Source organism: Bos grunniens, chromosome 10, assembly GCF_055505025.1.
Source record: "Bos grunniens cultivar Pamir isolate PY7600 chromosome 10, Bosgru_T2T1.0, whole genome shotgun sequence".
NCBI lineage: Eukaryota > Metazoa > Chordata > Mammalia > Artiodactyla > Bovidae > Bos > Bos grunniens.
The window spans coordinates 77,192,709-77,198,708 of record NC_141174.1 but is presented as its reverse complement, the minus strand read 5'-3'; positions in this window follow the sequence as shown (position 1 = coordinate 77,198,708).

Genomic DNA, 6,000 nt, shown 5'->3' with positions numbered 1-6,000 from the left:
CACTCATTGATTTCCTGGCTTCAAATTAGAGAGCCCCAGGGCTATTTAGGGGAGAGGAAAGTCAGTCTGGTGGCTGACTTGTTGCTCAGACTGGGTTGCATTTGGCCAAAAGGAGTTATGCTTTCTAGTTAGGCTCTCTTCCTCTTTACCACTGCCCTTCCAGATGACATGAACAATCAGACTCCTTTCCCATATAACCTGTGGCAACAAAGAGGCTCAGGGAGAGGAGAACACTTACCTGGGGAGCCCAGAAACTGGGGCTGCCTTCCATTCTTTTCACCCTCCAGTCCATGCCTGGGTCTGATTTCCCCGAAGACCCCTGGCCTCCTACTATACAGTCTCCGCATATATTGCTTGAGGTCCTATTTGAGTGTCAAGACTGAAAGTCTCAACTTTCACCCCTGGAAGATAATGGGACAGTACTCTTTCCTCAACTCCAATGCACCCACTTCCTCCCTGCCCCCGGTGATATAACAATACACCTTGGAAGGAGAGCCCTTCAACACCTCTCCAGCCACAGACTCCTCAACTTTAATTACGAGAACCTCAGCCCGGGGCCAAGTAGAGGGGGCTGCACACATGAGATCAAGACTGTGGAGGGGAAGACTCTCGCTCAAGGGGTGGTAACAGCTGTAACCCTTCTGTGGTCCTGGGGAGAAGAGTGGGTAAGGGGGTGACTGAGGTAGTTAGAAATAAGTCTAAGTGAGCATGAGAGGAAGAGGAGACTGGTCAGGCTCTCTTAGTTTGCAGCATGAGGCAGGTTTCTATTGGTGGGGACCCTCAAGGGTTCATCATTATTCTAGGCTGTCTCTCACTTTTTAGCTGACTTTGGGCAGGTCACAAACTTCAGAGAGTCATTTATCTCTTTATAAAATGGGGTTGTAAAAATGCTTGCTTTAACTCATAAGGTGGTGGTAAGGATCAGATGGGGGGAAAATGCTTTGTAATCCCTGCAGCACTTCACAATGTAAATTATGGCAATTACTGAAGAGGGGTTAGGTGAGGATCATAGATCCTTTGGGATAAGATGGGACCTCTGCACCAGGTCTAGAGGGAGGGGGGAACTTGGCTCTTTACGTGTGTGACAGCTCCCCCCACCTCAGTTCCTTGAAGAAATCTAGACTCCAGCACTATGATCAGGAATGTGCTGGGTCACGGACTTCCCTGGTAGTGCAGTGGTTAAGACTCCTGCGATTCTACTGCAGGGGTTGCTGGTTGGATCCCTGGTGGAGGAACTAAGATCCCATGTGGCCAAAAAGTTAGGGGAAAAAAAGCTGGGCCAGATGGCAATTCAGGAAGGGGAAGCCCCAGAGAAGAAAAGAAAGGAGATGGATCAAGTAGAAGAGGGTGTGGCCAAGCGAGTGAGCTGATGCAGAAGAGGGAGTGTCAGAAAATTCCCTTTGAGAGTTGTGAGAACTTGCAGCACTACATTTCTTAACTAGGAGAAGGGCAGACACCTTGTCTCTGGAAAGAGACTAACCCTCACAGTGTGTCCTTCTCGGAAAACACACGGGCCCTTCTCCAGGTTTCTGCTGCTACATCAGACTGTTTTCTCCCAGTCCCCAGATTCCCCAGCATCCACAGGACCGCCCCAACTCCAGGATCCCATGTGGGTCCAGTTAGTACCACCACGTGAGGATGCAGCACAGGGGGATGGTCTCTAGGGTGTGCAAGTCCCTCAATACCTTCTTTCACCAGAGCTTGCAAGGGATAAATGACATGCAGCGCCAAGACTACCAGGTGCCTGAAAGAATAACTGGTAGGTCCACCTCTTAAAACTCTTCACCCAGTACATGGTCTCTCTGGGGTCCTGGCCCTCTCACTCTCCTTAAAGGTCTAGAATCTGGTCCTGGTATATCCGAATGGCCTGTGTGCTGAACCAGTAGAGTCATCGGTCATCAGCTGGCCTCCCAGGTCACCGTGTCCTCACGGACGCCCTGATGATCTCAGCACACCAGCGCCTTAATTGGGGTGCCTTCGGTGGTGCTCCCTCTGGTTAGACTCCTTCCCCGAATCTGCACCCCTCACTGACCCGGCCCGCCGTCTCTCTCACTCTCAGGGCGCCTCGTGTGACAGGGAGTGGGGTGAGGAGACGTGGGTGCACGACGGGAGAAGGGTTATGCTGCCTCCTGCAGGCGTGATTGCCCTTCCTGCCAGATGAGCGCAGAGGCCCCGCGACATCGTAGGCAGACACTTGCTACTTTCCCAGCTTTTCCTTGGTACCCCTTTCACCTAGGGAATCTTCGCAGGTTCGCAGAGCATGGGGGTGGGAGTGGGGCAGCATCTACTTCTGGAAGCCCCAGGGTGATGCTGAGTGATGGAGCTCTTTTGTTTACGAACGGGTCTTATAAATCTGTGATCCTGGCTGGCAGCCTTTCTTCTGGCGGCTCCACCCTCTTTTCCCGCTGAGGCGCCTCTCACTGCACGAGCTGGCAGGGGGTGCTATGTTGCTTGCTCCCCGCGAGTCAGCGCAATAGAGCAAATTTACCCTTTGGCTCTGCAAGGCTGACGGAGAAGGCGATGGCACCCAACTCCAGTACCCTTGCCTGGAAAATCCCATGGACGGAGGGGCCTGGTGGGCTGCAGTCCATGGGGTCTCTAAGAGTCGGACACGACTGAGCGACTTCATTTTCACTTCCCACTTTCATGCATTGGAGAAGGAAATGGCAACCCACTCCAGTGTTCTTGCCTGGAGAATCCCAGGGACGGGGGAGCCTGGTGGGCTACTGTCTGTGGGGTCGCACAGAGTCGGACACGACTGAAGCGACTTAGCAGCAGCGGCAGCAGCAGCAAGGCTGAGACCGGCTTTATCTTTTAAAAGCCTTTTTGAGTCCAAGGGGGAACAACAGAGAAATAGACCCATAGGATTTAAATATCTTAAAACAGATCAGCTGCCAAAGTACAAGATTTTCACCCTTCCGCAGCGACCTGGCTCCAAGCTCTGTCTCATTCTACCTACCTCCTGCTGTGGCATAGTCAAAGTTTTTCAAAACAGAGGAAGGCAGCAACAGACACAACTATTGAGCATCCCTTGTTACCGTGCGCCTCCAGCAGTGGACAGAAGATGGAAGAGGACCAGGGGAGGGGGGAGAGAGCTCAGGAGAGCGCTTCTCTTTTCTGCTCCGAGAGTAAAGGTTCTCTACGAGGGTCTGTCTCTATCGTTTGTGTCTCTGTCTCTGCCAGTGCGGCGCATATGGTAAAAATATAAACTCAAGGGGCTTCTCTGGTGGCTTCAGTGGTAAAGAATTCATCTGTCAATGCAGGTAACACAGATTGATCTCTGATCCAGGAAGATCCTACATGTTGTGGAGCAACTTAAGCCCCTGGGTCACAACTATTGAGCTTGTGCTACAACTGTTGAGCTTGTGTTCTAGTTCCTGAGAATGGCAACTAAGGATCCAGCAGTTGGAAACCGCTCAAGCTGAGTCCTCTAGAGCCCCTGCACTGCAACAGGAGAAGCCCCTGCAATAAGAAGTCACACACTATACCTAGAGAGTAGCCCTGACTCACTGCAACTAGAGAAAAGCCTGCGCAGCAATGAAGACTCGGCACAGCCAAAAAAAAAAAACATAAATTATATATATATGTATGTATATATATATATATATACACACTCAAACTTACTGATGTGTATCCACTGAAAACAATATCTTCCTCTAGTATTTGTCTTTTAGGCACTAGTTTCCTTTCTAAAAGCAACAAGTATTCAGTTTCTTTGTATCCTTTCACAGTCTATACATAACACATACACTTATACATGTATGTAAGTTTACTGGTGTGTATAGAGGTTTGTGTGATTCTCCTTCATTGACACCACACATAGCAATATCCTATACAGTGTTCTGCACCTTATTTTTTAATTACTAACTATGTTTTGGCAAAGAATATACCTCACTCTAGTTAATGGCTGCATGGTATTCTGATCTATGGCTATTTAATCATAGAAACAATCGAACAGCTTGTTCCAGTCTTTAACTGCTATCAGTAAGATGGGATGTATATCCTGGAACAACAGTGCCACAACAAACTGTTTGTATTCAGCTGTTGACAAGTTCACTCCCATACATGGTGAATGTTCCCCGGATCCGAGCACTGACGCTTCTGTATGTTGTGGGGTGGGGGGTGGGGGAAGCTGTGAGTTGGCAATGCCAAGTCTAGGTGCATCTGGCGTCGCTGGCCCCAAGGAAGCCTGGGAGACTATTATTCTTCAGAGCATAACAACAAGCCCAGGGGTTGTTTCCTTGTATTGAGAGCCCAGTAACATATCTGCATATGGAAGTCAGCATTATTATTTCAAAGTTCTGGTCCTTTAATACTAGAGAAAGTACATGCTTGTTTATATGTGTTAGATAAATTATATACAAGTAAGAACAGCTAATTTAACTTCATATGTAGAAAATTTTAGAGCAAATTGCAAGCTCTCATTTTCGAGCAACTTCTATGGGGTAAACACTTTACTTAAATTGACTCACTTAACCCTCAGGAGAACCCACAAGATAGATAGTATTATTCTCACTTTAAAGATGATCAAACAGAAGCTCACACACTTAACAGTGGCAAAACCAGCAATGTCTTCCTCAAAAGTCAAGTGTTTCCATTCATTTCGGGCTGGCTCTTAGAGGGAGCTGGGGTGCACAGTATATTAGGGTATCTTCTTTGGCAAAAACTTTTGTTAAAGAGAGCAAGCTGGTTTCAGAGGAATATATATTTTAAAAAATCTGGCTGGGTAGACATTGCCAAGTATCTCTACAGATGTGATACAAGGGAGCAAAGGGACCTCCAGTCCATGTAGCATCACAGAGCAGTACTCAGCTCTGCATAGATGGCTTGAATGGATCTCTGACATCCACAGAACATGAATCTTATATATACAGGAGCTTCTCTAGAGGTGAAAAGGATTGGACCCCCACCCGGAGTATCCCATTTCTCTTCTGAGAGCCTGGGACTTTGACATGGGCATGAGAGTGGCCATGGCAGTGAGGGGATGTAGAAGTCTTCCTTCTATCAGTTCATGACTCTTTGAAGGAAATCTTAAAATTATTCCAAATGTAGTCATCTGGGTCAGGGGCCTCCTTTGTTCAACAACTTATTTAGCAGTTTCCATTCCAGATTCAGGAGAGGAATTCCAGGAAGGAAACTTGCCTTCTAGAAATATTGTCTCTAATATACTGCCCTGCAACAGGAACTAACTTAAGAGAGAACTTTCTGGAAGGACCCATAAGTGTTTTTGAGATTTACTAGAAGCCAGCTTGGCAAACATAGCTATCCAGCCAATAGCCTCATAGCCCAGGAGGTTGTCCAGAAAACGAAGAAGAAATGTGTGAAGAAAAGGAATAAAAAAGAGAAAAAATAGAGAGAGAAAGGTGTATAATGAGAAAAGATATTTATTTATGATATGAGAATTAGTTTTCATTTCTGAATTAGTGGAATCCTTTACTGACTGCATTAAATGTGCCAAGCCTTGTGTTAAGGGTGAAAACCAGGCGAGGAGTGGAATATGTTATGGGAGGTGCTGTCTTTTTTTTCTTGTACAATCTTGTTCCAAATTTGTATTTTGAACTCACCAAGGTGCCTCAATTCAAGCTCTGAAAGTACTATGGAATCAGATATCAGTAAAATCTCCTTTTTAATCCTACTTCAGCCCACTAAAGGGGCCATGTCATATAAAAAGAGAGAATTCCCTGGTCCACTGGTTAGGATTCAGCACTTCCACTGCTGAGGCCCCTGGTTCAATCCCTGGTCAGGGAACTAAGATCCCACTGCTGCTGCTGCTAAGTCACTTCAGTCATGTCTGACTCTGTGCGACCCCATAGACGGCAGCCCACCAGGCTCCCCTGTCCCTGGGATTCTCCAGGCAAGAACACTGGAGTGGGTTAAGATCCCACAAATGTGTTCCCCCCACCAAAAATAAAAAATAAAAAACCTAACACTCAGGAGAAATAGAGCCAGGGAAGGCTGTTTGCAAAGGAGGAACCCAGGTTCCTTTTTATTTTTAGTAAT